This window comes from Lithobates pipiens, unplaced genomic scaffold, assembly GCF_037356315.1.
Source record: "Lithobates pipiens isolate NorthernLeopardFrog02 unplaced genomic scaffold, aLitPip1_a1.2 Scaffold_8, whole genome shotgun sequence".
Lineage (NCBI taxonomy): Eukaryota > Metazoa > Chordata > Amphibia > Anura > Ranidae > Lithobates > Lithobates pipiens.
In genome coordinates this window covers 253,320,008-253,335,814 of record NW_027507903.1, presented here as the reverse complement: position 1 = coordinate 253,335,814, position 15,807 = coordinate 253,320,008, and positions in this window count along the sequence as shown.

The window sequence follows — 15,807 nt, the reverse complement described above, 5'->3', positions numbered from 1 at the left end:
CATTTGCAGTCTGCTTTGTCCCTGCTGTGCAATGTAAGTCATTGCTGCTTCTCCTCCCTATCTGCTGGTCCATATCTCCCTCTGAACTCCCCTCCTCTTCCTCTCTTGTGGGCACCCACGTGACATCACTAGACACGTCATCATCAACGTCACCTTCCCCACCGCTATAAGTAGAGTAGGCAGCAACACCGGGGACCAACCTCCTCCTTGGGCTGATCTGGGTACTGGCGTCAGACTGCTGAGTAGCGCTTGTTGCTACCTCCTCTTCCTGATCCAATACCAAGAGTGGCTGCGCATCAGAAATGTCCTCTTGATATGGATCGGAAAATAATTCCAGTGACTCAAGCGGAAGGTATGTGGTGGTGGTGGTGGTGGTCGTGTTGTTGGTGGTAGTGTCTTTGGGGGTGCACATAGCAGAGAGTGAAGAAGAGGGTGCAGATCGAGAGGATGAGGAGGGTGCAGAAGAGTAAGGCTGAGCGAGCCACTCAACCAAGTCTGGTGCATCCTTTAAAGTAATTGAACGCACCTTCTGCAACTTCCCACTTTGGCTCAAGCCTGTTGCTCCTGCCCTACCCCTACCACCCCTGCGGAAGGGCCTGCCTCTTCCTCTGCATGTCATTTTTTAAATGACCCTGTGACAAAACTCTTAGTCCCTATACCGCTGAAGGACTGCTGCAGTATAGGTGAGCGGTCAGCAGTGGTGCACGTCAACCCTATCTATTGTGGACCTATAGCGGTCCTTACAGAACAGCAGACTGTACCGCACTCAAGCCTATGTACCGTAGCACCCTATACCAAGTTACCAGTCCTTATAAGAACTTTTGTGGACCAAGCAGGTTGTGTATTAGTGTTTAGCAGACTGTACGTCAGTCCCTATACCGCTGAAGGACTGCTGCAGTATAGGGCAGCGGTCAGCAGTGGTGCACGTCAACCCTATCTATTGTGGACCGATAGCGGTCCTTACAGAACAGCAGACTGTACCGCACTCAAGCCTATGTACCGTAGCACCCTATACCAAGTTACCAGTCCTTATAAGAACTTTTGTGGACCAAGCAGGTTGTGTATTAGTGTTTAGCAGACTGTACGTCAGTCCCTATACCGCTGAAGGACTGCTGCAGTATAGGGCAGCGGTCAGCAGTGGTGCACGTCAACCCTATCTATTGTGGACCGATAGCGGTCCTTACAGAACAGCAGACTGTACCGCACTCAAGCCTATGTACCGTAGCACCCTATACCAAGTTACCAGTCCTTATAAGAACTTTTGTGGACCAAGCAGGTTGTGTATTAGTGTTTAGCAGACTGTGCGTCAGTCCCTATACCGCTGAAGGACTGCTGCAGTATAGGGCAGCGGTCAGCAGTGGTGCACGTCAACCCTATCTATTGTGGACCGATAGCGGTCCTTACAGAACAGCAGACTGTACCGCACTCAAGCCTATGTACCGTAGCACCCTATACCAAGTTACCAGTCCTTATAAGAACTTTTGTGGACCAAGCAGGTTGTGTGTTAGTGTTTAGCAGACTGTGCGTCAGTCCCTATACCGCTGAAGGACTGCTGCAGTATAGGGCAGCGGTCAGCAGTGGTGCACGTCAACCCTATCTATTGTGGACCGATAGCGGTCCTTACAGAACAGCAGACTGTACCGCACTCAAGCCTATGTACCGTAGCACCCTATACCAAGTTACCAGTCCTTATAAGAACTTTTGTGGACCAAGCAGGTTGTGTATTAGTGTTTAGCAGACTGTACGTCAGTCCCTATACCGCTGAAGGACTGCTGCAGTATAGGGCAGCGGTCAGCAGTGGTGCACGTCAACCCTATCTATTGTGGACCGATAGCGGTCCTTACAGAACAGCAGACTGTACCGCACTCAAGCCTATGTACCGTAGCACCCTATACCAAGTTACCAGTCCTTATAAGAACTTTTGTGGAACAAGCAGGTTGTGTGTTAGTGATTAGCAGACTGTACGTCAGTCCCTATACCAATGAAGGACTGCTGCAGTATAGGGCAGCGGTCAGCAGTAGTGCACGGCAACCCTATGTATTGTGGACCGATAGCGGTCCTTACAGAACAGCAGACTGTACTGCACTCAGGCCTATGTACCGTAGCACCCTATACCAAGTTACCAGTCCTTATAAGAACTTTTGTGGACCAAGCAGGTTGTGTGTTAGTGTTTAGCAGACTGTGCGTCAGTCCCTATACCGCTGAAGGACTGCTGCAGTATAGGGCAGCGGTCAGCAGTAGTGCACGGCAACCCTATGTATTGTGGACCGATAGCGGTCCTTACAGAACAGCAGACTGTAACGCACTCAGGCCTATGTACCGTAGCACCCTATACCAAGTTACCAGTCCTTATAAGAACTTTTGTGGACCAAGCAGGTTGTGTGTTAGTGATTAGCAGACTGTACGTCAGTCCCTATACCAATGAAGGACTGCTGCAGTATAGGGCAGCGGTCAGCAGTAGTGCACGGCAACCCTATGTATTGTGGACCGATAGCGGTCCTTACAGAACAGCAGACTGTAACGCACTCAGGCCTATGTACCGTAGCACCCTATACCAAGTTACCAGTCCTTATAAAAACTTTTGTGGACCAAGCAGGTTGTGTGTTAGTGTTTAGCAGACTGTGCGTCAGTCCCTATACCGCTGAAGGACTGCTGCAGTATAGGGCAGCGGTCAGCAGTGGTGCACGTCAACCCTATCTATTGTGGACCGATAGCGGTCCTTACAGAACAGCAGACTGTACCGCACTCAAGCCTATGTACCGTAGCACCCTATACCAAGTTACCAGTCCTTATAAGAACTTTTGTGGACCAAGCAGGTTGTGTATTAGTGTTTAGCAGACTGTACGTCAGTCCCTATACCGCTGAAGGACTGCTGCAGTATAGGGCAGCGGTCAGCAGTGGTGCACGTCAACCCTATCTATTGTGGACCGATAGCGGTCCTTACAGAACAGCAGACTGTACCGCACTCAAGCCTATGTACCGTAGCACCCTATACCAAGTTACCAGTCCTTATAAGAACTTTTGTGGAACAAGCAGGTTGTGTGTTAGTGATTAGCAGACTGTACGTCAGTCCCTATACCAATGAAGGACTGCTGCAGTATAGGGCAGCGGTCAGCAGTAGTGCACGGCAACCCTATGTATTGTGGACCGATAGCGGTCCTTACAGAACAGCAGACTGTAACGCACTCAGGCCTATGTACCGTAGCACCCTATACCAAGTTACCAGTCCTTATAAGAACTTTTGTGGACCAAGCAGGTTGTGTGTTAGTGATTAGCAGACTGTACGTCAGTCCCTATACCAATGAAGGACTGCTGCAGTATAGGGCAGCGGTCAGCAGTAGTGCACGGCAACCCTATGTATTGTGGACCGATAGCGGTCCTTACAGAACAGCAGACTGTACTGCACTCAGGCCTATGTACCGTAGCACCCTATACCAAGTTACCAGTCCTTATAAAAACTTTTGTGGACCAAGCAGGTTGTGTGTTAGTGTTTAGCAGACTGTGCGTCAGTCCCTATACCGCTGAAGGACTGCTGCAGTATAGGGCAGCGGTCAGCAGTAGTGCACGGCAACCCTATGTATTGTGGACCGATAGCGGTCCTTACAGAACAGCAGACTGTAACGCACTCAGGCCTATGTACCGTAGCACCCTATACCAAGTTACCAGTCCTTATAAGAACTTTTGTGGACCAAGCAGGTTGTGTGTTAGTGATTAGCAGACTGTACGTCAGTCCCTATACCAATGAAGGACTGCTGCAGTATAGGGCAGCGGTCAGCAGTAGTGCACGGCAACCCTATGTATTGTGGACCGATAGCGGTCCTTACAGAACAGCAGACTGTACCGCACCCAAGCCTATGTACCGTAGCACCCTAGACAGACCAAGTTACCAGTCCTGATAAAGAGCTTTGTGGAACAAGTGAGTTGTGAATGTTTAGCAGACTGCAGCAGAAGGGCAGCAGTCAAGTATAATATTCTTTCTATATTTGGAAGAAAGAATATTATACGTGTACAAGCCTATTACCGTACCACTGATACCAGTCCTGAAAAGAACCTTTGTGGAACTAATAGTAACAGCAAGTCTTTAAAATTATCCTCACTGCCTGACACACTGCTTCCTGCCTGTCCCTATACAAATTGGCAAAAAAGAGTAGGCTGGAACGATTAGCTGGAACAGCTCTTTTGTGGACCTGATAGTAACAGCTAATGATGATGATGATGATGATGATGAAGAAAGACTAATCTGGCTGAGCTGTCCCTAAAATAGCAGCATACAGCGCTCTGTCCCTTTATCTAAACTGACAAAAGAAACTCAGGCTGCTGACCTAACACCTATACCAGTCCTGAAAAGAACTTTTGTGTACCAAATAGCTAGCGTTTTCTCTGTCCCTACTCCACACAGGATCCTTTCCCTACAGTGACAGAAGAAAGAATGTAAAATGGCCACCGGATCGGGTGTATTTATAGGTTAGGGGGAATGTCCAAGTGTCCATGAGCTGTCATGTCTCAATTGGTTGTCCTGTAACACATGATAAACGTGTCACGAAAGGTTAAAGTTCTTGTATACATTAAACACGTAAGTCCGCCGGGGCGAACGACGGAAAAAGGCGTTCGAACCCGCGGACGGCGAAAGTCGGAAATTCGCCGCGAAACGACCGCCGGGCGAACCGTTCGGCCATCACTACCCCTTGGTACCCTAATATATCCTTGGCTGTTTTCCAGAGTTTAACAATCTGGTTAATCGTTGGACAGCTTGTACCGAATGAGTTAGCCTCAAGGGCCTCAATTAGTGTATTGTGTGGGCTTCCTAACATTAACAGACTGTGGCGAGGCGTACCCTTGCTTGATATTCCTACTCCTGCTAGATGCTGCAACTGTGCCGCCAGATAATAGAGTCTAGGACATGGAACCGCCATCCCCCCTCTCCACCGGTAGCTGTAATAACCGTAAACTGATTCTAGGCAGCCCCTTTCTCCATATAAGATCTCTAAACAGAGATTCTATTTTCTTAAACCACCTCAAACCGATCCATATCGGCGAGTTATGAAGAAAATATAAAATTTGGGGGAGCCACACTATCTTGACCAAATTACAACGTCCCGCCATCGATAAGGGGAGGCGGCTCCAAATATCCGCCTTACATTTAAGCTTTAACAGGAGAGGGGCTAAATTATCTTCCAGATACTCCTTTACATCCCTTGCCATCCAAACCCCCAAATACTTCAATTTCTCCACCACCTTCAAATGAAAGCTATCTTGTAATACATTAGTGACCCCACCATCTATCGGAAGTAGTGCAGATTTATCCCAGTTGATAGTCAATCCGGATATTTGGCTGAATTCTCTAATCATTCTCATGGCCGCTTTTAGTGATGTCTGGACCTCACCCAAAAAGAGCAAAATGTCATCGGCAAATAATGCGATCTTTTCCTCCAACTGACCTCTCTTAAATCCCTGAATATCAGGGTTAGCCCTAATAGCAATGGCCAATGGCTCCATTGCCAGAACGAAAAGCAAAGGGGAAAGAGGACAACCCTGCCTTCGTACCTCGCTCCAATTGGAGCACCTCAGAGTACTCATTATTAATTTTTATTTTTGCACTTGGATTAGTATAGAGCATCTTTGTCCATTTGATAAAGGTAGGCCCAAACCCGAATCTACCGAGGGCCTCAAACAAATATTCCCACTCAAGGCAATCGAAGGCCTTGGCTGCATCCAGGGCTAATATGGCCCTGGAGCCTCCATTGTCTGCCGGGATCTGGATATTCAAATGTGCTCTACGTATATTAATACTGGTAGACCCGTTCGGGATAAATCCCGCCTGATCAGGATGAATGAGCTTATGGATACACTTTTTTAACCGTGTTGCCAATATTTTCGCTAGGATCTTTACATCCGTACATAACAGCGAAATCGGACGATATGAAGCAGGATCCATGGGGTCTTTTCCCTCCTTGGGGACAACCACTATGGTAGCTTCCAACATTGAGGAAGGTAGCGTCCCCACTGCCAGAGTTAATGCCTCCAGCAATTCTGGCGACAGAACCTCGCCATATTTCTTATAGACCTCAATAGGTATTCCATCTGGTCCTGGTGATTTTAAGTTGGCCATCTCCGCCACAGCTTTGCGAAGTTCATCAATAGTTATTGGAGCCTCCATTATCATAGAATCTTCCACTGATAAAGTTGGTATGCTTACTTTCCCCATGAAAGCAGCAATCGTTCCCCCACTCCCCCCCCTCTGATATTTATATAAAGAGCAATGGTAATGGTAGAATATACTTTTAATAATAGTGGGTTCAGAAGTAATTTCCCCCTGTGAAGTCCTAACCGCTAATACCATTGGAGGGGCAGTATTTGTTTAAAAAAAATAGAGACAATAAACGGCCCACTTTTTTTCCCTCCCCAAAATGTATTTGTCTCTGAAATATACGTCTGTTATCTATCTTTCTCCTAATGGTCATTTTATACTCTTGCTGCTTTTCTAGCCATATCTTCTGAGTGAGTGGAGTTGGATTGACAATATACTGCTGCTCTGCCCCTTGCACAATCTTCCTAGCCTCCTCCTCCTGGTTCTTCATCTCAGCTCTGTATCCAGCAATTTGCTGGATAAAGAGGCCCCTTAAAAAAGCTTTTAATGAATCCCAAACCGCTCCCGCCGATGCAGTACCCGCGTTAATATGAATAAAATGTTTCAATTCAGATGTTAATCGCTCTGGATAATCCAAAATCTCTAACCACGAAGGGTCAATTTTCCATTGCCCAGAATACTGCTTTTTCCCCACTATATCTGTGGTCCTAACACTAAAATATGAGTGTCCCCATTTGCAAACGCATGCGTAAGCCAGAGCCTCCTCAAGGCATTAGGTATTAGGACCACAGATACCAGGGTGCCTTGACGAGGCCCTGTGGCTTACGCATGCGTTTGCAAATGCGTGCGGACTAAACCCCTGTTTTTAACTTACTGTTAGACAGGTTAATTTGGTTGTCTGCGAGCTGGTGGTAAGTAGGCTTGGGTTTTTCCTGGCTATTCCCCAGGCCTTGTTGTTATTACATTTACTTTACAATTTGGTACAAGAGGAATCAGAGGGCCCTGCTCATTAGAGCTTACAATCTAATAAAAGAAAGGTCAGTTGATACAAAAGTTAATAGCTGTGGGGGATGAGCTGATGGAGGAAGTAAAACAGTGTATTAGTTAGAAGCAGGATAGGCTTCTTTAAGGCCCCTTTCACACTGGGGAGGTGCGGGCATCGGCGGTAAAGCGGCGTTATTTTTAGTGCCGCTTTACCGTCGCTCTAGCGGCGCTATTCAGCCGTTAGCGGGGCGTTTTTAACCATCGCTATTCAGTCGCTAGCAGTCGAAAAAGGGTTAAAAGTGCATGCAAAGCGCCGCTGTCCCATTGATTTCAATGGGTAGGAGCGATTTAGGAGCGGTATATACACCACTCTTTCACCACTTCAAAGATGCAGCTAGCAGGACTTTTTTTACTGTCCTGCCAGCGCACTGCTCCAGTGTAAAAGCCCTCCGGGCTTTTATATTTAGCGCTGTAGCGCCTGAATAACGCCTCAGTGTGAAAGGGGCCTAAAGAGAAGGGTTTTCAGGGATCGTCTAAAGACGGATAGATTAGGGGACAGTTGGACAGATTGAGGTAGGGCGTTCCAAAGGATAGGAGAAGCTCTGGAGGAATCCTGGAGGCGATCATGGGAGGAGGTGAAAAGGGAGCTAGAGAGCAGGATATCTTGGGAAGATGGAAGACAGCCGCTTGGTTGGTATTTTGGGACTAGGTTAGTGATGTAGCTGGGGGTAGAGTTATGGATGGCTTTGTAAATTATTGTTAGTACTTTAAATTTGATTTGTTGGGTGAGTGGAAGCCAGTGGAGGGATTGGCAGAGAGGGGTGGAAGACACTGAATGGTTGGTAAGGTGTATGAGTCTTGCAGCAGCATTCATTATGGTCTGAAGGGGGGATAGTCAATGTAAAGGTAATCCAATGAGGAGGTAGTTGCAGTAGTCGAGGCGAGAGAGATAACCAGGGATTGGATGTGGACTTGAAAGAACAGTTCAGAGTCTACGGTTACACCTAGCACCCTGGCATGTGGGGACAGACTGATAGATGTGCCAATGATCTTGACAGAGAAGTCAGGGGAAGAGGCACGTGGGGGAGGAAATATTAAGAGCTTGTGATTCTCAGCTACATTTTCTGTTCTTATAGAGTCTTATAGAGACTATGCTATGCAGCCACATGTTACCCTGACTGACTCTCAGAGACATTACTGTGAAGAGTCCACGTTTGTGCAGCTTTTATTATTCTGAGTGTATGCATGCTCTTTGCCATTATAAACCTGTTTTGCATTATTATTTCAAACTTTGCACCTGTTTAGTAAACTGCATGTTACAGCTACAACCCTGTCTGATCATTTGGCCTATTACCTATTGCCTACCTCACAGCCAAATAGTAATTTGGTACTCATTTACTTTATGTGAGCATGCTTCATTTCCAAGATAATTGTCATTGTGCCCTGCCACACTTGTGATCCACACTGTATTGCCAGAGGGGGATTGATATTCAAAGCCTATCCTTCCCATGACACATTCATGCCTCTAGGCTGCTTATATGACTGAACATGCATCACCCCACTAGTGACATCCTCTTCCAATAGGACTACCCCCCCCCCCCCCCCAGCCAGATTGCTGGAATGCAGGGGATTGTGGAAAGCTATTTTTAAGTGCATCTTTAGTTGAAACAGCTTTTCTAGTTTTTGATAGGGTAGGGAAGGGTTAATGCAGTAATAATTCCAAATACAAAAATGTATTGTGTTGTAGTTTACCAACTCTTAGGTGTGATGGCTGTGTTGGTTTTCTTTTTTTATCCTTTATTCTCACTTGATAATCCAGCCAATAGGTCTGTTAAGTCTGTTATTGTTGAACTTTCTTTAGCAGACCAAGCTGTCCAGATAAAGTGGCAGTTAGAGGGATGAGACAAACTATTTGATATTGACAGGGTTGAGTACAATGATTAGGTTTTAGTCCTATAACCTCCTAAGACCCGCGCTATAGCCAAATGACGGCTACAGCACAGATCTACATTGCCTGGACTACGTCTATTGACGTCATCCCCTTTCCTGTCTCCCCGCATGCTTCCGCGAGCGCGCATCGGGGAAAATCTGTGTTGGCCGTGTCCCCATGGACACAGTCAATCACAGATCGCTGTAAACAGCCAATCACAGCGGCCATTTACAGCGCGATCGCTGCCTCCAATGAGAGATAATCTCAAATGTAAACATGTGAGATCATCTCTCATTGCCGAATCTGTCTCCTCACAGAGAGACAGCGTGTGAGGAGAGAGATTCTGTGAGTTGTGCCCAAACAGTGCCCAGTATCTATCTAGTGCCATCTGCGCCCACTTGTGCCATCAGTGCACCATCTGTGCACCGTCAGTGCCCATCTGTACATCGCCAGCGCCCACCTGTGCCCATCTGTGCCATCAGTGCACCATCTGTGCACCGTCAGTGCCCATCTGTGCCCACCAGTGGCAATCAGTGCATGTCTGCAATCGGTGCCCATCTGTACCAATTGATGCCCATCTGCCGCCTCATCAGTGCACATCTGTGAAATAAATCAGTGCACATCTGTGCAATAAATCAGTGCTCATCTGTGCCACCTCAGCAGTGCCCATCTGTGCTGCCTCAGCAGTGCCCATCTGCCACCTCATCAGTGCACATCTGTGCAATAAATCAGTGCACATCTGTGCCGCCTCAACAGTGCCCATTTGTGCCACCTCAACAGCGCCCATTTGTGCCACCTCAACAGTGCACATCTGTACAATCAGTACACATCTGTGAAATAAATCAGTGCACATCTGTGCTGACTCATCAGTGCCCATCTGTGCCACCTCATCAGTGCATATCAGTGCCCATCTGTGCCACCTCATCAGTGCCCATCTGTGCCACCTCAGAGCATATCTGTGCCCACCTGTGCCACCTCTGTGCTGCTTCATCAGTACACATCTGTGCCGCCTCATCAGTGCACATCTGTGAAGCCTCATCAGTGCACATCTGTGCGATCAGTGCCCATCTGTGCTGCCTCATTAGTGCACATCAGTGCCATCAATTAATGCACATCAGTGCCACCTCATCAGTGCCCATCAGTGCATGTTTAGCACACACCTGTGCAGTCTCATCACCACCAGCACCCAACTATGTCCAAAAGAGTATTTTCCGCCGAGGAGGCGTATCAAATTCTTTCCACGGCTGACGAGAGCAACAGGGAGCTCTCTTCTTCAGATTCCCTTTAAAATTTGGATACTGAAGCCGACATAAATTATGAGCCAGTCCTCAGTAGTGAAACACTGACTGAATCCGAGGAGGAAGATATCCGGCCCATCATACAAAGGCGTTCTAGTGAGGCAGTGGCGTCCACCAGCACCGAAGTGCCATCCACCAGCACCGAAGTGCAATCCACCAGCACCGCAGTGCCTCGACAAGAAAGGCCAAGTACCAGTGAGGTGTCATCTCAGCCCCAAAGGGTTAGGACCCATGCTGGCCTTCCCTATGCCCTTCAGAACCCCTTGTGGCTTCCTCCTAATTCAGGAGAGGCCAATGTTCCCCCTTTCACTGTCCAGCCAGGAGTCCAGGTGGACACAGAGAATTTTACCCCAATACATTTTTTTAATTACATTTTTACGGAGGACATGTTGGCGTCAATTGTGGCCCAGTGCAACCTGTATGCACAACAATTTATTTTGCAAAATCCAACATCTTATTATGCCCGTCCCTATGAATTGAGAAACCTAACCGTGGAGGAGTTCAAGGTTTTTTTAAGCTTCACATTTAACATGGGACTCAACAAAAAAAATCAATTTCGTACCTATTGGTCAACCCACCCCCTCCACCACACACCGCTCTTCTCCGCGGTAATGCCAAGAACCAGGTATCTGATGATCATGAGGTTCCTACATTTCAGTGACAATACCCAGTGCCCTCCACAAAATGACCCAAATTACGACAGGCTTTACAAAATCTGTCCAATGCTTAATTATGTTTCAGAAACATTCCACAAATTGTTTACCCCGGACCAGCACATATGTGTGGATGAGTCCCTTATTAAATTTAGTGGCAGGATAAAAATTAAGCAATTTATCCCCAGCAAAAGGGCCCGCTATGGGGGTGAAGATCTACAAATTATGCAACCGAGCCACAGGGTACACATATTCATTCATAGTGTACGAAGGGAAGGACACCCAGCTGCAGTCCCCTAATTGTCCAGACTACTTGGGATCCAGCGGGAAAGTTGTTTGGGACCTCATATACCCCCTATTGGATAAAGGCTACCACCTGTATGTAGACAACTTCTACACATCTCTGCCCCTGTTCCACAACCTTGACCGAAAGAATATGCCAGCATGTGGCACTGTAAAAAGGAATCGCTAGGGCTTTCCTCAAAGTCTTGTGAATAAGAAGTTGAGAAAAGGAGAAAACGGCAAGTCTGCGAAACCAGGAGATTCTGGCAGTGAAGTGGAGGGATAGAAGGGATGTATATATGTTGTCTTCTATCCACAATGATACGTTCGTGGAAATCCCCAGAAGGAATGGCCCCATAAAAAAAACAAAATGCATTTATGAATATAATTTGTTCATGGGGGGAGTCGACTTCAATGACCAAATGATGGAACCATATCTTGCCACAAGACATACCATTGGTATAAAAAAGTAGCAATTTATTTTTTTTCAATTGGCCATATACAATTCCTATGTCATTTACTGCAACTCCACCCAAAACCCCAAACGCTTCTTTGGCTACCAGGAGGAAGTTTTCACTGCCCTTATTTTCCCAAACGGCCCACCAGAAAATATCCGATCAGATGTTGTTAGTCGACTCTCCGAGTGCCACTTTCCCAATAAAATCCCTCCTAAACCAACAGGCCAAAGACGTCAAAAAAGATGTAAGGTGTGTACCAGAGCAGGAGTCAGAAGAGACACATCTTATTATTGTGCACAATGTCCTTCCCAACCAGGCCTCTGCGTAGGTGACTGTTTTCGCCGTTACCATACTTCAATACATTTTTAGTGAAGTATGGTAAACATAATCCACAGTTGCTGCCTTCATACACCTTCACACCCCTTATGCCACTGCCTGCTCTGTAACTGACCCTGGCTTGTTACTCGACCACTCTTATGCCTGCCGATTCTGTACATACCGCTGCCTGATCTGGAACTGACCTTGGACTGTTTGACCATGATATTTGCCTGCCTCTTGGACTGATCTTGTATTCTGCAACTGGACTAGTGGGATTCAACACAGGGTCTCACATATGTGAGGGGCTCCAGTATAGTTTTTCTGGATGAAGAAAACAATTTTCTTTGTTTTCTTATTCCTAAATTAGGGTCTGGAGACTCGGAGGCTTCAAAGAGATTTGGGTGGGAGAAGCCTCTACCCCTATCCCCATTCTGTCCTGAACAAGGTTCTACTTCTGTCTGCTGCCTGTAGGACGTACAGCCGTCATGCCGCACTGACCACACCACATGGACCTGTTTACTACAAGGATCAATATTTTTGGCACTGCTGACAATATCTCTGCACTGACCCTGGACTGTATATGGACACTATCCCTGCCTGCTGCCTGAAAAATTGTGTTCTCTGTTGCTGACCAAGTCCCTGCCTGCTGCCTGGACCAGTGCTATCCTCCTGTGGACAACTTCGCTTCTAAAACCACAGGTAATCTTTTCTTTACCCTTTGCTCAGCATAATGTATTTGGGGTGTAATTCTTGGTATGTGCATGCTATGTGTCCCTGGAACGCCTGACGGTGTTCCTTGCATGTTGCGCCTCTGTATGTGGCCAGGCTGTGTAAACGTCTCACACATGTGGTATTGCCATACTCAGGAAGAGTAGTAGAATGTATTTTGGGAGGTATTTTGGGGTGTCACTATGTAAATGCTATGTGTTGGAAATATCTTATAAACTGACAACTTTGTATAAAAAAAATGCGTTTTCATTTTTTTCCACATTTTCCAAAAACTTCTGGAAAAAAATGAATCATTCAAAAGACTCATTATGCATCATAGAGTATACGTTGGGGTGTTAGCTTTCCAAAATGGGGTAATTTTCTGGACTTTTCCATTGTCCTGGTGCTCCAGAGCCTTCAAAACTGTAACAGGTGATTGAGAAATGAAATGTGTAATTTCTGCTCCTCGAATGCCTGAAGCTGCTACTTCAATGTTAGGCCTCTGTATGTGGTCAGGCTGTGTAAAATTCTCACACATATGGTATCGTTATACTCAGGAGGAGTAGCAGAATGTATTTTGGGGTGTTATTTGTGGTATGCACATTCCGTGTGAGAGAAATAAGCTATTACATTGACAATTTTGTGAAAAAAAAAATTAAATAAAATCTTAATTTTGCAAAGAATTGTGGGAAAAAATTACAACTTCAAATAGCTCACCATGCCTCTTACTAAATACATTGGAATGTCTACTTTCCAAAAAGGGGTCATTTAGGGGGCATTTGTACTTTCCTGGCTTGTTAGGGTCTCAAGAATTTAGATTAGAATTAAGGCCTTAATACATCAGATGTGATCTTTTTTTATGATTTGCAAAAAATTTATAAATTTCACACAGATCACATAATATGCAATAATTTGAGATATTTTTACCAAAGATGTGTAGCAGTATAAATTCTGGCCAAAATTTATGAAGAAAAATTGCAAAATTTTATCACAGAAACGAAGAAAAATTCATTTTTTTTTCAAAATTTTCAGTCTTTTTTCATTTATAGCGCAGAAGAAAAAAACCCAGAGGTGATCAAATACCACCAAAAGAAAGCTCTATTTGTATGAAGAAAAGGACAAAAAACTCATTTTGGTACAGTGTTGCATGACTGAGTAATTGTCATTCAAAGTGTGAGAGCACTGAAAGCTGAAAAATGGTCTGGGCAGGAGGGGGGTTTAAGTGCCCAGTAAGCAAGTGGTTAAGCAAAAGGAAAACATTGTTGCTGTAACTCCCTACAATCTGCTTGATCATATAAGACCGGCCATAGACTGAGTGAACATCTTTCCTGCAACCTGCGGAGCCATTGTGTTCTCCTCGCAGAGATGTGGGGGATGCCGTCCCCACCAGGAGAACGCCACACCAAGTCTGGATAACTGTTTCCTTCTGTAAGAAGACCAGGATCTTGAAACGCACTACAAAATGCAGGTTCAGGGGCCATTATTTTCAATGGCACCTAAAACACAGAGCGGTTTTGCTGCGATTGTCACACAATTTATTGCTTGGAAATCGCAGCAAAACACATTGCATGAAGCCTGTCTCCCAAAAAGGAGCAGGCAAAACCGTGCTCTAGGTGCCATTTAAAATAATAGCACCTGAACCTGTGTTTTGCGATACTAGTACGTTTTGAGAATCGCAGCAATTCCGCCCGAGATCCCAAAACGGCAAGTGTGAATGGAGCCTTACTGAGTCCACTTAACCCCTTCAGATCCGATCTACTTTGCCTAGAGTACGTCTAGTGACCTCCTCCCGTTTGCACGCTCACCACGCCCCCCTGAAGGACACGCTCCACATGTTGTATGACCGCGCAATTGTCGTTCAAGAGTGACAGCGCTGAAAGCTGGAAATTGGTCTGGGCAGGAGGGGGATTTTGGTGCCCAGCAAGCAAGTGGTAGTATAACAAAATGCAAACTTTTTTTTAAAGTTTTGGATGGAGTGGAGAGGGATTAGAACCCCTGTCAGTTTTTCATTGCTATCTGTGCCCGTTAGGCCGCGTACACACGCGGGGACTGTTCGCTCAACTTTGTTCGTCAAACAGTTTCAGCGGACAGTCCGCTCAAAATTAGCATGGACGGACTTGGCCACACACGACGAACGAACAGTCCGCTGAAACCGTGCACGATGACGTGAACGGCACGTACGACGGGACTAGAAAACGACGTCCTATACACTGCAATGCAACCTTCGGCGTATAAATTCTTTCTGAGCATGCGCGGAACTTAGTTTGACGAACAAGCCTACACACACGCGGGGACTGTCCGCTCAAACCAAGTTTCAGCGGACAGTTTTTCGGAAATTCCGAAAAACTTTGTTCAGCAGACTGTTCGCTGAAACTGTCCGCTGAAAGCCCACACACGAGCGGACTGTCCGCTGAAACACTGTTCAGCGGACAAAGTTGAGCGAACAGTCCCCGCGTGTGTACGCGGCCTTAGGGAGATTCATCCTCATCATTTGTCCTGTTCTGTCCTAAATTTTTGATTGCTCCCAAAAAAAGCAATAGAGGGGAAATCTTCTAATGGGGACACTAGTTCTGGTGACCTTTGGGGTCCTCAAGGAAATCCCTTAATCTGCAGGGATTTCCTCTCACTTCCTGTTTGGCTATGGGACAGGAAGTGAAGGGAAATCTGCCCAATGGGACAAAGATGGCAAAAATACAGCATACAGGGATTATAACCCTCCCTTGCTCTATCCAAAATAACAAAAAAAAAGTTTTGCCTACAGTCTTACTTTAACCACCTGCCTACCGGAACTTTCACCGACTTCCTGCCCAGGCCAATTTTCAGCTTTCAGCGCTGTCACACAATAAAAACTGCACGGTCATGTAATAGACACTGATGAGGCTGCACTGATATGTAGCATTTATGGGCACTGATAGGCGACAATGACAAGCAGCACTGATTGGCAGCACTGGTTGGCACTTTTGGGGCTGCACTAATATCAGTGCAGATGTCCCCTGTGTGGATTTGCTGGTCTTCGGCTCTCCCCCCCTCACACAATGTCGGCATGTGGGGAGAATTGCTGATAACTGGCAAATACTCCGTACACCCG